This window comes from Monodelphis domestica, chromosome 4, assembly GCF_027887165.1.
Source record: "Monodelphis domestica isolate mMonDom1 chromosome 4, mMonDom1.pri, whole genome shotgun sequence".
NCBI lineage: Eukaryota > Metazoa > Chordata > Mammalia > Didelphimorphia > Didelphidae > Monodelphis > Monodelphis domestica.
In genome coordinates, this window is record NC_077230.1 from 146,776,723 (window position 1) to 146,797,304 (window position 20,582).

At 33.8% G+C, this 20,582-nt stretch overlaps 1 long non-coding RNA gene across 1 annotated transcript in view; it reads right to left on the reverse strand.

Annotated features, from left to right (window-relative positions):
* The window catches only part of LOC103096738 (uncharacterized), a 32,352-nt gene extending 14,720 nt beyond the window's left edge, over window positions 1–17,632 (reverse strand). The window contains exon 1 of the long non-coding RNA XR_008911189.1: window positions 17,530–17,632. This is a non-coding gene — a long non-coding RNA (uncharacterized LOC103096738). The remainder of the gene's footprint in view (window positions 1–17,529) is intronic.
* Window positions 17,633–20,582: the final 2,950 nt, after the last annotated feature.

The following is a 20,582-nucleotide window of genomic DNA, read 5'->3' on the forward strand; positions in this document are numbered from 1 at the left end:
CACACAGCTATTAAGTGTCTGAGGCTGGATTTGACTTTAAGGAGATGAATCTTCATAACTTTAGGCCCAGTGCTCTATCCACTGTACCACTAAGCTTCCTCATTGAATATATAACCATGAATAATAATAGATTTGTATTTGTCAACATAGTTACAAACAGGCATGTGCACATATATATTTAAATTATAAAGTTTTCCAGAGAATACTTTGAAAAATAATTCTTCAAAACCTAAAACCAATGTTGATTAATGAAAGTCCATACATCCAGCCATAATTATCCACGTGATCATATCATCTTCTTGTCACTGGACTGGATGCATGCTCCCTTCTCCAACCTGCCCATTTTCCTCCCTTTGCTATTTGATTCAAATTAATACTTTCCTTCCTTCTAGAAAAGGCCTGCCATTGAATTATCCTATAATTCCTCTCATCCCAGAGACTTAAATCTTCTCTCTCCACTTTTCCCACAACATGCAATCTCCCCTCGTAAAATAGAATGTAAGGTCCTTGAGGACAGGAACTATTTCTTTGTTGCATTTTTATCCTCTGGCCTTCATATAGTGCCTCCTCTCTGGTAAATGATTAATAAATGTTTTTTTTTAATTATTCATTCATCCAACAATGGATTTTATTCAATAGACTAAGTTATTATTCAGTAACTCTTTTGAAAAAATACAGAAATCCATATCTGATTCTTCATTAATGAACACAAGGTGGGAAAACATTATTTTCATTTATGCAAGAGTGATTCAGGATCAGACAGTTCCTGAAGATAGCTATCTGGCTCTGGGTTTTCCTGGTCCTTACCTAGGAAGCTTTGCTGGCTAGTCATGTCATACCCAGATATTATTTCTCAAAAGAATGCCTTGCTCTGAGTCATTTGAAATAGCATCTCAGAACCAGTGGTGATTCAGCTGTCCACAAGATATTCAATACTATATATTTAGGGGATCTCTAAGGAAGTCATTTGGAGTTGTTCTTCATATTAAGTGACCCTTTCACTTGTTGAATAATTTAACTTATTATCATCTCCTTCCCTCAAATATACCCTTCTAAAATGAAGTAAGAAATATTAAAAATGGTGAAAATGTATTTCCTTTGACCAATGAAAAAAAATTACATGTGAGCCTTGAATACATTTGCATTCCATTTATTTTCCATTTATCTTTACTATTAAAAGTTTATATAGTGGAATGGCAGTAGACTTATAATCAGAGAACTAGCAATTGAGTCTCAGTTCTGACATTTATTAGATGAATGATGATGGACAAGCCATATGATTTCCTCTCCTATGAAATGAGAGTATAATTCTCCTGTTATATATAAGATGAATGGTGGATAGATTTCTGGGCTTGGAATCTAGAAATGTCTGACCCAAATCTTGCCTCTGAGATTACTCATTTCATATCTCTAAGCAAATCTCCTTGTGTCTTAGGCAACTCCCTAGAATTTGTCTACCAAAGCATTGATGGACTGCCTTAATGGAGGAGTTTAGATACAAGGGATTATCCACATTGCAGAAATCTTGGATTTTTCACTTACTGAGTTCCAGGTAGCAAAACATTTTTTTCAAGGGTAAAACAAGATATAAATGTGTTTAGTATTTTCTAGGAGTTCATGTATATGGAAGTTTAAATATTACCTATTAACCTGGACTTGGCATTATTCTTTAAAAACAAAAAACTTACCTTCTGTCTTAGAACTGATATTATGTATTGGTTCTAAGGCAAAAGAATGGCAAGGGCTAGGCAATGGGTGTTAAGTGACTTGCCCAGGGTCATATGGGTAGGAAGTGTCTGAAGTTATATTTGAACCCAGGATCTCCTGTCCCTGGGTCTGCCTCTCAATTCACTGATCCACCCAACTGCCCCCTTGTCATTATTCTTTCTTCTTGTTCAGTTGTTATTCTGTTATATCTGACTCTTCAAGACCCCATTTGGTGTTTTCTTGACAATATACTGTAATAGTTTGCCATTTCCTTCTCTGGCTCATTTTACAAATGAAGAAACAGGGTTAAGTGACTTACCAGGGTCACACAGCTAGTTAATGACTGAGGCAGGATTTGTACTCAAGATTTTAACTCCAGGTTCTGTACTCTATCTACTGAACCACCTAGGTATCCTATCATTTGCTTACATTGGTAAATATAAGAGATAATTATTTTTTAGAATCACATTTTAGAAAGGTTGTCAATAAGCTGAAGATCATCCAGAGGAAGGTGGCCAAGATTCTGAAAGGTCTTGAAATCATGTTATAAAAATCAGCTGAAAAAACATTTATTAATCATTGACCAGGGAGGAAGCAGTATGATTCATATGGAGATGTTTAGTATAGAGAAGGGAATTAGAGGGATATAATGATATCGCTAAATATTTTAAAAGATGTCATATGGAAGAGATGTTAGACTTATACTCCTGTACTTGTCCCTATAGTACAGAAGTAGGAGTAAAGAGTAAAATTAATAGACAAGTCAATGTAGGATTGAAAAGCCTTTTTATGACAGATTTATTTAAAGGTGAAATGGACTTCATCTAGAGTTAATGGGTTGCTCTCTTCCTCTTCTTATAAGTGATCAAACAAAGCTTGTTGGACCACTTGCCAGGAATTTTATAGAAGGGATCCTTTATATGGGTTTGTTGGACTAAATGAAATCTGAAATTGCATCCAAGTCTGAGATTGAGAAATTAATTTGCTTGTATTGTTTTGAAGACAACTAATGCTTTTTAAAAGTAGATACTCCTTTGATGATATCCATTTTATCAGTAACTTTTCTAAAATATGACATCAATAACTAAAATTTCTTTACACTTAGCACTTTTATCAAATGATAATGAACTTGTCAAAATGGAGGTTGGGGTAGTAGGAGAAACAGAAACCTAGTTGCATCCTTTTTCAGAGTGGATGCCCTTTTGGTAATAGTAATGTGCTTTGACTAAATGCAAGTCAAAATTATTTCATCAGATTTTTTCATTCAAATAGAATTCAATTATTAAAATCAGGTATCTATTAAAATCAGATATCTGAGTACAACATTGAAAAATATAAATTATGCTGCATATTCTATAAATAGATAGAAGAGCTTAATTGTGTATATGTGAATCGTCAGTAGTCAGTTCCATTTCATTGAATAAATAATAATGAAATAGAAAGGCTATGAAAGTACTCTAAATGTTGTGGTTGGTTCAAGTGGTTCTCTGGTAGTATATTCAATGGTAGTAGTGAAACCCCCACTGCACATATCAGAAAAGGCTAGAATTAACATGCTAAGTTTTGTCTTTCAAATGTTTTGAGTCTGAGGAAAAGTGATGGTCCCAGAACAGGTTTTTCTCTTTCTCTCTTTCTTTTTTTGGCTGCCTAGAACACAGATCCCAAAAGAGTTAGGGCAATCTGTAATGTGTACTTCCAGGTAACTGTCCAAGATTGTGGTGACAATTTTCTGGCACCTGTTTCTGACACACAGATCAACTTCACATATGGAATACACAGAAGACGAGAATTTACAAATGGAATTCTAGATGTGAAGCTTATATTTAAGTGGCAAAATTTCATGTAATTTTTGTGGGTGTGTTTCCTACTTAATATTTGTTCTCACTAGTTAGTGTGTTAAAATAAATAAGTGTAAGAAGCTAATTAGAGCTAAAGAATTTCTTATTTTTAAAAGGAGTATCAATGGAAATGGCATGGATTTGAGTCAGAAGAATGGGAACCAGGACAAGGCGGGGTCCAGTTTGACTGACTCAGTATCACAACAGGGAGACATGACGGTGTTGGCATAATGATGTCATCTCGCCCTGGGGACCAATCTTCCAAATGCAGGTGGCACCACAAGACTGATCTCATTGGAAAGAAGTCAGCCAAGGAATTCTGAGCATTTTCAGAGTGTAGAGCTGGTCTCTTGCTACTGATGCTATATCTCCAACATAGGGGGCTCTCTGTGATATGGGTTTGGGTCCAAGATATATGCTTTCTATTTCCTTTATAGGTACTTTTTAATATATTTTGACTCAGATTTAGTGTTAGAAGGGACCTCAGCCTCACAGATTTTCTAGTCTACACTACCATCTCATTTAACAGATGATAAAGCCAAGGCCCAAAATGATAGAGTAACTCATCCAAGTTCATAAAGGAAGTAGTAAATGGTAGATGTGATATTCAAACTCAGATCTTTTGACTCTCAATCCACTGTGCTGCCTTGCATCTTATCCTCATCAGCTTTTCTTGCTACTAAAACTATAGCTCAGACCTAATCTTGAAACCAATTAACCACTTACTTAAAGTAAACTCTATGTAGTCTAAAAATTGTGCTTTCACCAAAGGAATTTTACTACCTAAAATGCATATGCTACAATCACCTTATAGGTAACTACTTCTTTATTTGCTTCTTTTCAATAGGATTTTTTTTCTTTTGTGAAACATCAGTACCAACCACCACCTAATAATGATAATAATGATAGAAATTACAATAATATTAATTAACACTTATATATGGCTTTAAGCTTTATGAAGTTGTCTTTCTATTTGTTTATCATTTGTTCCTCAAAACTGTGACAGAGGCTTTCCCCCTCCCATATTGAAAGTCCAACCTTCCCTCATGGGGTACATACTTCCCCTTTTTATCTTTTTTTAAGACACAGCAAGACTATTGGGTAGATATTTCATTTTAAAGATGAAAAAACTGAAGCAAGGAGTAGTTAAACGACTCACCCAGCATCATAGAGTTTCAAAGTGTCTGAGATAGAATTTTAATTCAGCAATTTCTGACATCAAGTTCATCAGTCTTTGTACTTTACTACAAACACACATTATATAGAAGTAGATATAGATACAATTCTATTATATATAGTATTAACTCTATCAGCAAAAGGAAAAATACCAATTTGATTTGAAATTGATTAACCAAGCAGGATTATTCTATATAATTTCCTGACTATTGCCCCTAGTTTGTGTGTGTGTGTATACATACATACATACATACATACATACATACATATATATACTAGGTAAAAAGTAAGTACATATCATTCTGAGACTACTCAGGATGTATGGTGTTTTATATTAACTAGATTTAAAATGGAAATCACTGATATATCTTTAACATGCACCCTTGACTCTCAGATCAGACAGTTAGTCTTTTAAGAGAGATGAGCAGCATTAGAGGCTAATTATGTATGAGAAAAAGTGTTGGAGCAAAAGTAAAGAATCTATACAATGGTGTTTTCTCTTAATAAATCCATGAGATAGAACTATATGCATTTTGGTAGTATTTTAAATTCTTCTGTACTTCTATTTGCATTTTTCATGTTAAATATTTATAATTGATAAAGAATGGTATTCATATCAGTTGAAAAATAAAACAATATAGGATCAGCAATAACAACATGACAATCCTGTGAAAGCCTAACAAAGTCAACTGATTTAATCTACTTGTCCTAAACAAAATTAATTTGCTGGGAATTTAATCCATTAGTACCAAATATTCAGTCCCATATTTCCCCTGATCATGTTCAGTGAAAACACCATCAGGTAGTTCTTTATGGCGACATTTATGTTCAAATGACCTTTACTTCTTAAAGCAGGGAAATGACTAAAGGTATAACAAAATTATCTTCTGCAGTAGCTTTTCAATGGAAATGTGTATATTCTCTATGTCATAGTCACTCATCAAGAACAATGACAATAACTGAAAATTCTACAAATGAAAGGAGCAGAGTGAAGTGATTTGGAGGCTAAAGACCTGGATTTAGACCTTAGATCCTGGCTAAACCTATATTACACTGAACAAGTTATTTTACCTCTTCCAGTTCTATTTTGCTCACCTGTATAAAAAGGATGCTGAACTTCTCAGGGCATTTCCATCTTTATGAATCTATAATCCTGTGATCCCATTCTCTCTCACTCTCTCTCTTTCTCTCTCTTTCTCTTTCTCTCTCTCTCTCTTTCTCTCTCTCTCTCTCTCTCTCTCTCTCTCTCTCTCACACTCTTTCTCTGACTCTCTGTGTGTGTGTGTGTGTGTGTGTGTGTGTGTGTGTGTGTGTGTGTCTTTGTCTGTCTCAGTAACTGGTCTCCCTCCTCTCTCCTATCTCTTCTCTGTCTTTCTGTCTCTCTCTTTCTCTCTGTCTCTGTTTTTCACACACAGATATATACATACATACACACACCTTGGTAAGTGTAATGAACAGCACTCCTTTCAGTTGGGTTCCTTGAACTCTGTCTTGCAAATGACAGAATATGCTAGCCAATTGCAAATTTAACCTGGTAATATTAAAACAAGAATTCAGTGAACAATATCTTCCAGGAAGGATTTATGAAGCAGCTTGTGGTTGAGTAGCCTATGGCCAAAAATAGGAAGCAGGTCCCTGTGACTACCTTCTGCATTTGGAAAGCCTGAGATTAGAGGATGTTAACTTGGTCACCCCAGGAACTGAGTTCCAGTAACCTTATCAGGATTCTGAGGGCTGGCTCCACCCTGATGAGTTGTGAAAGAAGGACTGTTGAAATAGCACCTGGCATTTCACCCTGAACTCCTGTAACACTTGCTGAATCACTGACCACACTGTGAGGAAAGTACACTGGAAATGGAACCTCAGCTGGTTTTCTTGGGTTAGTACTGTTAGTAAACACATTCTCAATGGAGAAATCACAGTATCAAAAAGCACATGTGGGTGCCATGATTTTCCACCAATTCAGACTCCCTTCCCCAAATGTGGGCAGATAACAGTCTATTCAAAAACTGTTGTAACTGACAGAATTAAGAGGGGGAAATAAGCAGTCATTATTAAATGCATTATTAAAAAGTAACACTCTATAATATATTTCTTTTCCATTTTGGTAAGGTCCTGGAATAATTAAGCTGGAGTAAGTATCAAATCTGAATTTGGGTAAATATGTTTCTATCAGACAGTTTAAGTTGGTTATAAGAAAGTATTACATACAGGATCACAGAATTTAGAGCTCAAGGGAGCCTTAGAGAGCCTCAAGTCCAATCTCTCTCATTTTGTAAATGAATAATCCAAAGCCTCAGACAGCTAGGAATGAGTAGAATACTGGGCTTGGAACCAAGAAGACCTGTAATTAAATATGGACTCAGACACTTAAAACTATGTAACTCTGGGCAAATCACTTAACGCTGTTCACCTCAGTTTCCTAATCTGTAAAATGAGCTAGAGAAGGCAAAGGCAAATCTCCCCATTATCTTTACAAAGTGAACCCCAAATGGGATAATGAAGAATCAGACGAAATTGAAAGAACTGAACAACAAAACTGAGGCACAAAGACATTCTCCGGCTCACAAAGACCACATTAGTAATAAGAGCAGATCCAAGATTTAAACCTTGGTCTTAACTCTAAATCCAACACTTTTTCCCCTTCATTGTATCAGCTGAACATCCACTAGATATCAAAAATTTTGGTTCTCAAAGTAGGATCAGGTTTATTCATTCATCAAAATAATTCTTTTTTTTTTAATCTGTAGGGGGGGTTACATTTTGCTATAAATCATATAAAGTGCTTAACATGTTTTATTTGATCCTTACAACAACCCTATACTATACAAAAACAAGTATTATCCTCACTTTCAGTTTAGTCTCAGAAGTGACATTTGAAATTAGGTCTCTCCTGATTCCGAATCCAGAACTCTTCCTATTCTAACAAAATGTCTCTTAAAAGTTTTTCATTAATTGTCCAAATGACCAATTAAAAACATTTAATAATTGCCTTTTATACATCAGGCAGAATGCTAGATGACCAGAGACAAAATTTAAACTGTGCTGCTCTCAAGGAGCTCAGATTTGGTTGAGAGAAACAACATACAAACATGGTTTATATACAAATTAGATGTAAAGTGGTTTTGGTGGCAATGTTGCTAAAAGCTTGGATTAGGAAATGATTCATCAAAGCTCATAAATTATGAAGGAAACAAGATTCTGATACATGGCATTTAAGAAAGTAGTGCATTCTGGACATGGGTCATAGCCTGTGCAAAGACAATGAGATAAGAGACGGGTATGAGGAACAGCAAGCAAACCAGTTTAGTTGAGACATACTGGGTATAAAAAGGAATCATAAATTGTACAGTAGGCATAGAAAGCTGAGTATCTGGGTGACACAATGAATAAAGTTCTGGACCTGAAGTTGGTCTGAGTTCAAATCTGTCCTCCAGCACTTACTAGCTATTTAACCCTGGTCAAGTCACTTAATCCCCTTGGCCTCAGTTTTCTCACCTGTAAAATGAGCTAGAGGAGGAAAAGGCAAACCAATCCAATATTTTTGCCAAGGAAAGCCCAAATGAGGTCATGAAGAGTTGGATATAACAAAAACAAAGGAACACTGAAAAATCAGAAAGGTAGGTGGAAGCCAAGTTGGAAAGGAGTTGAAATGACAAGCAGCACTGTTTGTATTTGAATCTAGATATAAGGAGATATTAGGATTTATTTACTAAGATAATGTCATAGTCTAGTTTCTAGTTCATAAATCTCACTTTGGCAACTTTGGCAGACCTACCACCTAAACAGAAGACACATATGTAGAAACAATGTTGAAAACAAACCAAAAAATTGTATGATTCCCTAACTCTCCAGAGAACGTTAAGGTATTTGAAGTTCAAATTCTTATTTTTCCATAAAAGACAAATATTATCAAACTTTTCTTTTGAAGAGATAGTTTTTCCATTTCATTCATATTTTGCTCCTCATATAGACCATGGAACTTTGTTACAATTTGCCAAATTATTCAGTAGTTGTTTCTTATTTATAGTCTAGTGATGGAAAGGCACTCCTCTAATTCGCACTTCCCACTCACAAAAACACACTTAAAACTAGGCACAAATTATTAACAATACGGAAATAGGTCTCTATCAATGATGCAAATGAAACCCAGTGGAATTGTGTATCTGTTGGGGGAAGGGGAGGGAGAGGGGGAGAGAAAAGGAGAAAGGAGGGGAGGGAAAGAACATGAATAATGTAACCATGGAAAATATTCTAAATTAGTTAATTTAATAATTTTAAATTTTTAAAAAAATAATTAAATTAAAGCAAAATTAAAAAAAAAAGGAGGCACAGATATTCTCTGATTATGTCCCGTCTGCTGAATTGGCCATTCAGGCAGAATGTTGTAGAAATAATAAACATGCAATCCCATTTTTCAGACTCTTCCAACAACCCCTAAGGTAAAAGGATGACCCAGCTCCAGAGAATCAGTAGACAGCTGCCTTTCCTCTGCTTTGAGCCCAAGCCTCTAAGGGAATGACTTCCTAGATAAGGCTCTCTCTGGAAGGAGTTCCCTTTCTGTTCAAGGACTACTTTGCTTTGGGCTTAGTGAGATCTCAGTAGGTAACTGGTGCCTTTTCCCATCCTGGGCACCTGAACATTGAAATATTGGCTATTAGAGCAATTGCAGCATCAGAACAACTGAGAGGGAAATAGATACTGCAGAGGAAATAGATACCAGAAAGAAAGAAGTCCATGGAACAATGGATTGAGCTGTATTTTTGGGAGACGAATATAAAATTGATAGAGTAACCCTTTTTCAAATGTCCTAATGAGGACTAAATATTAGTCACTTAACTGGAATGTAATCATTCTAGAATTCTCTGTTGCCTGTGGTTTCCTCTCTGCAAGGAAATAAAACTGTCTTTCATATCTGATTCATATTTGTAACTCAGGGTACCTTTTTATTAATACCCCACCCAGACACCCAAACATGCCCTCCAAGCTTCAGATTTTGCTGGGAAGGAACATTTAGAATAGAGTGAAAACAGAATTGTCCCTCAGTGAGGTGAGGGGGCGTAGATGAAAGTCCTGGTGTGCCTTGCTCTGCTGTTGAAATAGGAAATCTGAGAACTATGGATTCAGGACGAACCCCCAAAGCAGGCAAACAATAGAGAGTGGCAAAGAATTCCATTTCTTGTGTCCTCAGCTTACAGGTATCTGGCTGGTTCAGTGATAGACCAAAATGAAACTAGAGATACTTTTCATTATCAGTGTCAATTAAGAAAAAAAGGAGCGGCTGGCTGGAAAAATATTTGTCTTCCAAATGTAAGTGATTTCTAAATTGGAAATTATCTTCCAACATCAATTTGAAAGATGACACATTAGAAAAAGTAACAGAAAATGATGTTGGTAAAAGCTAACTCTAAGCTACCTCACAATTTTAACATCTGAAAAAGTCCCTGAAAATACTTTTTGTCTTGGGATCCCAAGCACGTAACTTCGTATATAGAAAGAACTCAATGTAGGCTCAGTGAACTGAATTCACTGTGAGCAACATTACCCACATCTTTATACACATTATGCATCACAACTTACAAACTTTTTTGTTAAGAGTTAAGCCAACAGAAACAATTTAGTAGAATTTCTATCAAAAGAAGAGAGAAGAAAAGAATATCCCTGGAAGGTTGTTCAAATGTTACCTAATTTCAGACTGGGATTCATATTTTTCCCTATCAAAACCAAACAAAATTTAAAAAAGAATTTTAAAATAGCTTAACATTGAACTCTTCCATTTTTAGTTTTTCTAACTTAATCTCAGACAAAGTTCATTGCATTAGGCATTTCATTCTCCGATTTCTCTATGGTTAAACCAATACCAGACTTCAGAAATAACATTTTTCTCCATATATGTATCAAGTTTGCAAACAGCAGCAAGTTCAAAACTCTGAATGAAATGCTGCCAAATATGTTAGAATGTGGAAAAAATCCTTTAGCTTCTATACTGAGAGAACCCACCACCTTTTATTAGAATTGAATTTTTTTAAACAAAAAAGGAAAGAAAGAAAAGGGGAGGATCATGTGAATTGACAATAATATAGAAAGACTTCTCTTTATTTCTATAGCATATTTTAAGTAGCACTGATGGAGAGTACAGGAAGTCTTTCATTTGTCATAGTGGGATCACATAGAAAAGATTTTAAGAATCTGCTGAGTGATAAAAATCATTGATTTGTTTATCATGTAATATGTTATTTAGATTTTAACATTTTCAATTGATAGACAATGACCAAACATATTGTAGTTTTCTTAATAATTATAATTATGTATTGTTTTGAAGGCTATACATGGCATGTGGATGAAGGCCTTATAAACATGATGAACATACTGCTTAAAATAAAATAAGCTATTTTTGTTGACTTTGGATTAGTCATAGAAACAAAAGTTGATTGCATGGAGGTAATTATTTTCCCATTTATATCTTAGTCCTTTATGTTGTTTGTAGTATAATTATGAAAAATATCTGCACTGGGGGTCAGAGGCAAGATGGTGGGGAATGTAGAGGCATCAATTTAATTTCTACCAATTACACTCCAAAACGTCTCAAAATTAATTCTGGAGCAGCATTACCCACAAAAAAGACAAGATCAAGTAATGTTTTAGTCCAAAGCAACTTAAAAGGTCAGCATTGGGGATCTAGTGTACCAGGAAGAGGTAGAGCTAAGCACACAAGGGCAGGCTCTATTAAGACAGCAGCCAAAGCTTTCCAAAGTTCTCAGATACAAATCATAAGGGGATTGGACAACTGCCCAGAAGGAGATTCTAGGAGTCCCTTTGCTGGCTCTGAGTCCAAGACTCTTATCTCATTGACCATGTATAGATCCAGGTTGCAATCCTGGGATATGATCACAAGGAAGAAGGAACAACAGCATATACTAGCACTTGCTGTCACAGAGAGCCAGGGGTCCATGATCACAGTTGCAAGAGCTAAAATAGTGCTTAGGGTTACTCACAGAGCAGGGCAGAGGTAAAGAAAGTATTAAACATACCTCTCCTTCATCATACCACCTTGGAAGAACTGAGAGCAGATAGATTCCCCAGGACTGGCTTTGAAGGCACCTGCACAAAGAACCTGAAGTTTCTAACCCTATTATTCCCTTCACTATAATTACAGTGGTCAACTTTAATGATTTTTTTAAACTAAAAGAAAAGAAAAAAGACAAGGAGATGAGCAAACAGCAAAAAGAAAAAGAAACTCAAGAAGTTGTTTTGGTGACAGAGTAAAGTCAAACTCAGAAAACAATGAAGTCAATAATGATACTTCCAAAGCCTCCAAGAAAAAAAATTAAACTGCTCTCAAGCTAAAAAAAATTAATGGAGGAACTCAAAAAGGATTTTAATAATCATGTAAGAGAGGTAGAATAAAGTTGAGAAAGAATTGAGTAATGTAGAAAAATCATGAAAAAGAATAAACAGCTTGGTAAAGGAGGCTGACCAAAAAAAAAAATACCAGAGAAATACATTCAAAAACAGAATAGGACAATTGGTGAAAGAGGCAAAAATGTCCAAAAGAGAAGAACTCTTTAAAAAGAAGAATTGATTAACTAGAAAAATATATACAAAAATGCACTAAAGAAAAAAAAAAACTTCTCTAAAGGCCTTTTGGAAAAGGAAATAAAAAAAAAATTCACTGAGGAAAAGAACTCTTTACAAAGTAGAATTGGCCAAATGGAAAAGAAGACACAAAAGTTCACTCAAGAAAATCATGTCTTAAAAATTAGAATTGACCAGTGGAAACTAATGACTCTATGAGATATTAAGAAACAAAGAAAGTCAAAAGAATTTTAAAAATAGGATAAAATGTGAAACATCTCATAGGGAAAAACAAACAATTGACCTGAAAAAAAAATCCAGGAGAGATAATTTAAGAATTATTGGGCTACCTGAAAACCATGGTCAAAAAATTAGTTTTAGACATCATCTTTTAAGAAATCATTAAGGAAAAATGCCCTGATATTCTAGAACAAGAGAATAAAACACAAATTGAAAGGCTCTATCTAATATGTTCTAATGAAAGATCCCCACAGCATAACACCTTGAAATATTATAGCCAAATTCTAAAACTCCCACTTTAGGAGATGATATTGCAAGCAGCCAAAAAGAAATATTTCAAATATCATGGAGCCACAATCAGGATAACACAATTTAGGAGATTTTCCATTTAAATGACAGGAGGACGTGGAATATGACATTCCAGAGAACAAAAGGGGTAGGACTTCAACCAAGAATCATTTATGCAAGAAAAACTGAGCATAATCTTTTAGGCAGAAAATGGATATTCAGTGAAGTTGAGAACTTTCAAATATTCTTCATGAAAAAGATGAGAGTTGAATGGAAATTTTATCTAATACAAGACTCTAGAAAATTATAAAAAGGTAAACAAGAAAGAGAATCAAAAGACATTCAATAAGGTTAAGGTGTATATGTCTGTTCATGGGGAGATGATTCTTATAACTCCAAAGAACTTTGTTATTATTGGAGAATTTAGAAGGAGTAAGTTTAATATGATGTAATAATATAAAAATAAATTAAAGTAGGGCATGATAAAGAGGAATTAATTGGGAATGGAAGGAAGGGAAAATAGAATGGGGCAATTTATTGAACATAAAAGGCATGAAAGAGCATTCATAGTGAAAGGCAACATGGCAGAAATAGGGAGGAGACCATGTGTACCTTATTCTCAGAATTGGTTCAATGAAGGAAGAACTTACTCCTATAGGAAAGTAGGAGGGGAAAGAGATAATAGAAGAGGATGGGGCTGATAGAAAAGAAGGCAAATTGGAGGGGTGGAGGTCAGAAACTAAATGGGAATAAATAGTAAATAAGATGGAAAGTAATACACAGAAATCATAATGGTACAATTTTTTTACAAGTCTCTCTAATAAAGACATCATTTCTCAAATACATAAATGAGTAGATTATATAAGATGGGTTATTCCCCGGTTTTTAATGGTAAAAGGATATGAACAGACAATTCTCAGACAAAGTAATTAAAGCTCTCAATAGACACATAAAAATGCTCTAATTCACTATTATTTAGAGAAATGCAAATTAAAAGAACTCTGAGGTACCTCTACATATACCTATTAGATTGGCTAATATGACAGAAAAGGAAAATGACAAAACTTGGAAGGGATGTGGTGAAATAGGGACATGAATACATTGTTGATGGAATTTTGAATTGATTCAGTCATTCAGGAGAGCAATTTGGACTTATGGCCAAAGGCCTATTAAAAATTGCTATCCTTTGACCCACCAATACCATTACTAGCTTTGTATCCCAAGAATTTTTTTTTAAAAGGGTGGAGAGGAGACCTATATGTATAAAAAATATTTAAAGCAGCTCTGTTCAGGAGGGTAAAGATTTGGAAAGTGAGGGGAATACCCATAAACCAGGGAGTGACTGAGTAAGATATAATCTATGATTGTAATGGAATACTATTGAGTTGTAAGAAATAAAAAGTAGGAAGAGCTAAGAAAAACCTGGACAGACTTACAGGAACTGAAGCAGAGTGAAATAAGCAGAACCAGGAAGACATTGTACAGTGACAAGAATTCTTTACAATGAATAACTATGAATAACTGCTTTTCTCTGCAATACAAGGATTGAAAACTATCCCAAAGGAATCATGATTTTTTTAAAAATCAGCCAGATAGAGGATGTGATTTAGGATTTAGGCTTTAAAAAATCATTCTGTAGCAAAAATAAACAATATGGAAATAGGTATCAAGCAATAACATTTTTACAACACAATGAAATTGCTTGTCAACTCTGGGAAGTGGGGAGGGAAAATGAATTATGTACACATGGAAAAATATTTAATAATTAAAATTAACAAAATTTAAAAACTACTTCTCAAGAAAAATAACTTAGTTTGAATCTAAACCAACCAAAAAAGAATCACTTTCTTTATATTTTCTTCTATTAAATTTTCCACATGTATAATTTATATGAGATGGTTTACCATCTGAAGAGATAGAAGAAAGTTGGGGGAAAGGGTTAGTGGGTGTGAAAATGAGACTCAACATTCTTTGAAAAATTTTGGAAACTTTAAAAATAATGAGGGAAAATTAAATTAAATTTTTAAAAAGAATTATCTGCATTGTCAGGTCACTGCCAGCTTAGTCCTTAAAGTTTTCAACAAATTAGAGGGAACAAGACAATTCACTTAAAACCATATTTATTAAAATTATACTGACAAATTTTTATCAAATTAGAGTAAATTAGAGGTACAAATTAGATCTTTTATCACTTTGATAGTAGTTTTACACTACAATTCTACAGTAATTCAAATACTAAAAAACTCAGAACTACTAAAAATGTACATGGTCTAATAGAATAAATGAATTAAGGTTCCAACAAGTTAATTTAAAATTGATAATCAACATCTTTCAGATTCTAACTTTTGAGCAAAGTTATCAACTAATTAATATGATTTTGGAATTAATTTTGTCTCACCAAATTTTGCAAGTTAGCCTTCTGTAAAGGTCAAGGTGAAAATGTTATTCTTTGAATGGTTGTTATTGAGTCATTTCAGTTGTGTGCAATTTTGTGACCCCATTTGGGGTTTTCTTGTCAAAGATACTGGAGTAGTTTGTCATTTTCTTTACCTGCTCATTTTTACACTGGAGGAAACTGAGGCAAACAGGATTAAATGGCTTGCTCAAAGTCAAATATGTAGGGGGCAGCTGAGTGACTCAATGGATTGAGAGCCAGGCCTAGAGATGGGAGGTCCTGGGTTCGAATCTGGCCTCAGCCACTTCCCAACTGTATGACCCTGGGCAAGTCACTTGACCCCCATAGCCTAGCCCTTATCACTCTTCTGCCTTGGAAGGTAAGGGTTTAAAAAAAAAGTCAAATAGCTAGTAAGCATCTGAGGCCATATTTGAATACAGGAAGATGAGTCTTCCTAACACCAGCCTGGCACTCTATACACTGTACCACACAGCTGCCATACCTAGAATACTGAAAAGTTACTTAGGAGACAAGAAGTTTCATTCACTACAAAGATATTTTATAAAGTATTTCATTTTAGCAAAGCATTGTTAGCAATGGAAAGAGATTCAAAGTTTGTATCAGACATTGTTCCTTCTCTATTGGAACTCTTTCTATTTGTTAGGATAATATTATATTCTATATTGTATGATTGAAAACAAGATATAGAAAATAAATAAAATGAATTGCCCAAAACTAGAATTTCTACCTATTGTAATGCTTAGATGGAAGCACAACAAATATAAACTCTAATGAAGTGAGTTAAGACTGTGCTAAAGTTATAGGATGCTGGGATCAAAGATTTAGAGCTGAAAAGGACATTAAACTTCAATTCATTTCCCTTACTTTATAAAGATGAAAACAGTTCCAGAATAGTGAAATTATTTACCTAAAGTCACAGTTATAGGAAATGGAAGTCCTAGAATTTGAACACATTTCCTCTAACTCCAAATTTGACATTCCCATGTGTTATGTTATGCCTGCCAATATGTTCTATAATTTGACTGATTTGAGCTTAATTGAATTGAAAGAAAATTATCCAAACCTTCTAAAAGTAAGCCACTGCTTACTAAATATAGCAATTTCTATTCATGATAGTCCATCACAACTAAACTCAGAAAGCAAAAGGATCATTTTAAATGGTAAGAAAAATAAAGTCATACTAACGTTGCATAAGGGAAGTTGTGCTCAAGAAAGGAAAATGGAATATTTACTCCATGCTTATCTGCCAGAGTAATGGAAAAATGAATAAGGATGTTAACCTTGAGTGTACCAATAATTCTCCATTTCCAATAATGTGTTACTGCTTTTTTATTTGGAAAGGAAAGATAAAACTGAGTTTAGTCTCATTTAATTATATTTGGTAATAGTGATTTTATGCATCATTCTTATTATATATAATTTATTTATATTTATATATTATTATATTACCACATATATTATGTAAAAGGAAACAATAATACAATAAATTACATGGACAAAATAATTTAATTCATATATATTATATGTATATTATATATATATATATATAAATACCTTCTGCCTTAGAATCACTACTGTATATTGGTTCCAAGGCAGAAGAGTGCTAAGGATGAGACAGTGGGGGTCAAGTGATCAGGATCACAGAAGTAGGAAGTATCTGAGGTCATATTTGAACCCAGACCTTCCCATCTCTAGTCTGGCTCTCAATCTACTGTGCCATCTACATCACCATTCTCATTATGTATAAATGTATTGTCTTTCAATTAGTATAGAAGCATAGATCTAGAAATAAAAGGGGGTCTCAGTGGTCATCAAGACTGATAGTACAGGTATTAGTATCTTCATTTTATGTGCAGCTATGTGGCATAGTGGATAGAATGCTAGATCTAGAGTCAGGGATATTCCAGTTCATATCTGGCTTCAGACACTGGCTATATGACCCTGTCTAAGTCACTTAACCCTGTTGGCCACAGTTTCCTCACGTGTAAAATGAGTCAGAAAAAGAAATGTCAAACCACTTTGCCAAGAAAAACTCAAATGCAGTCATGAAGAGTTGGACATGATTAAACAACAAAATGAATCTTCATTTTATGCATAAGAAAACTTAGACCCTGATAGATTCAGTCATTTTCCCCTTAAGCATAAGAAATAATATTTAAATGCAAGTTCTCTGAATACTGAACCTGTATTCTATTTATCTTATCATAAAATATTATTTTCTTCTATTCTACCAACCCCTGAAGCTGTGATATAACTTTCATTCTTAATTTTAAGACTAGTTTTCTGTACCTGGAGCTAAGGAGGCTGGTTCAAATTCCACTTTTTGTTCTTATTTTTGTGTGATGATAGGATAGTCATTTAACATTATTAAGCCTCAGTTTCTTCATCTATAAAATAAAGGCATTAAAACTTGTGCCATCAATCTCTCAAGATAATTATAAGGATCAAATGAGATAATGATTTAATATTTTCTTTTGCTGTCACTTGCCTTTATATGAGTCATTACCATCATCTCCCACATCATATTCAACTCTTCAACCTGCTGAAAATAATTAAGGAAAAATAATAGAGAAACATTTTTTTCAACAATGTATAAAATATTTTGCTTCAGTCAACACTATGTTTTCTTTGTGAAAAATTACATATGAGAAAGTTGATCTTTCTCTATGTCTCCTGTTTTTCTCTGAGTCCGAGTTCAACTTCCTTTGCAGAATCTTTTCATTCATATTATTCCAGTAATTGCTTATAATGGTCTCTTAGTCTTATTTATTTCCCTTTGTATCTGTTTATACAAATCTTCCCATGATTCTTTGAATTTTTTTATATTCATTATTTTTCACTTGAAAATAATATTCCATTGCATTTACACAGCTTAGTTTTGTTTAACTATTCCCCAAATAGTGGATAATTACTTTATTTTCATTTTTTCTCAACACAAAAGGTATTGCTATGAATATTTTGTATACATTAAACCTCTGTTTTTATCTTTGACTTCCTTGGGTTATATGCCCAATACTGTAGTTGTCAAAGTATAAAAAGTTTAGGCACTTTTATTGTATAAGGCCAAATTGAAATCTAGAATGAGTTGGTTATTTGACAAACTTTCCAAGTGTACATTATTATTGAGTATTCCCACATCTACTTCACCATTGATTTTTCCCTGTTTTTCCATCTTTTTCATGAAGAAAAGTAAAACTTCAGAGTTACTTTAATTTGCATTTCTCTTACTATTAATAGAGCATGTTTTCATGTAGTCATTTTGGTTTGAAAACAGTCTTTTGAAAACTTTGTTTATAACATTTTAATGTTCACCTATTAGAAAATGACTTTGGTGTCTTATAGTTAAATCAAGCCCCTTTATATTTTGAATATTGTAATTTTTGGTGAAGTTTTATTCAGACTATATTGAAGAGTCAGAATAGATTTGGCTTACCGGTCAGATGATCTATATTTAAGCTTACTTCTGACATACAGTGGATATATAATCCTTTTTGATTCACTGAACTTTAAAGTTCTCTAAACATCTTTCTACAACTGTAAGTTGCAGAGAACAACATGGCAACCTGCATTGGTGGAACTCTCATATGTAAATTTTCTATTTTGATGAAATCACAAATATAAGACTAGTATCTATTGCTTACAAATACCTTCCCCTTTCTACTACCTATCTTATTTTTCTTCAGTAAATGATTTTATATATTCAAATAATCTCCTCTCTACCTTGATTGGTTAGGAATTCTCAACCAACCTGTAGTTTTGAAAAATACTTCCATGTTAATTACCATTTCAAATTACTCTCTTCTTCTTCTATAAGATGATAATATATCTAATCCCAATTTCTGCCAAATTAGTTTCCAGTATCCCATTTTCCAATATTATAATAAAAGGAGTCTTTTCTACATTAAATTTATATTCTTGAATTTGCCAAAGTGTAACTTTCTTCTGTTTCTTGTTTATCTAGTCCTTCTGTTAATCAATCCTAGCAATTAGTACTGTTCCTAGCACAGGGATGATTAATAAATGCTTATTCATTGATTTTCCCTCTTGTTAACCAGTGTAAAACCAATTTTGATTAGTTCTACTTCATAATATAATTTGAAGTTTAATAATTCTATGTACTCTTAATTTGTCCCTTCTTATCATTATTTCCTTAAGTTTCTGGATATTTTGTTACTATTCCTGTAGTTCAAAAAGCATATCTATATTTTAAGTTACATTGTTCCACATAATGTAGAATATTTAAGTATTCAATTATATTGATATGGCATGGCACAACCATAAAAATTAAATTTTCTTATTTTTATTAAGAATATTTTGTTATATCCAACTACAAAATATTCATACATGTCTGGAATACTCAGCTCCCAAGTATTTTTTTTTCATTTTTAGGTTTATAAATGTATGTATTTATATCCTTTATTTTCCCATCACCTTTATTTACTTTAATACCTTTATAATAACCCTCTGGTTACTATCCAGAGAGCAATCTCTTAAAATTATTTTTAAAACCCTTATCTTTTTTATTAGAATCAATACTGTGCATTGTCTGCAAGGCAGATGAGTAGTTAGGGCTAGGCAACTAGGGTGAAGTAACTTGCCCAGAGTCACACAGCTAGGAAATGTCTGAAGCCATATTTGAAACTCTCATGTTTAAACCTGGTTCTCAATCCATGGAGCCATCTTGCTGCCCCTGTAAACCTTTTTTTTTTTTACTTAAAGAAAGAAAGAAAAAAGAAAATCACCAAAACTAGGAATACACTCACTGTGTCTTTCAGTTTCTGCAATATTCCATAGCTACCATTTCTAACCTCTGGAAAGAAAAAAAGTATATTTGTGCCTCTTTTTCCTGGCTTCTTACTCTTTATAATTACAAAAGAAGGTAAGTAACAAATATTTATTCATACCTACCTGGCACTAGAAACTGTGCTAAATGCTTTATAAATATTATCTCACTTGATCCTTACAACAACTTTTGGAGAGAGGTACTATTATTGTCTTCATTTTATAGGCAAAGAAATTGTGGTAGATGAGGTTGGGGGTTTGCTTTATACAACTACTAAATAACTGAAGTCAAATTTGAACTCTAGACCTTCTGACTAAGTCCAGTGTTTTGTTCACTGCAGCATTAAATTGCCTCTACTTCTAAAACATTTGGTTGATATCCTTTCTATATCTTGAGCTTTTTTTTCAGTCAATTATTACCTTTAAATCTTCATTCCAGGGACTTCCGGTTAAGATGGCGGCTTAGAGAAAGCTCAAGTTCAGATCTCAAACTATAAGCTCCTAAGGCGCCGAAATTCAAAACGATCAACAGCACAGACCCTGGGAACCCTCCTCCTGGA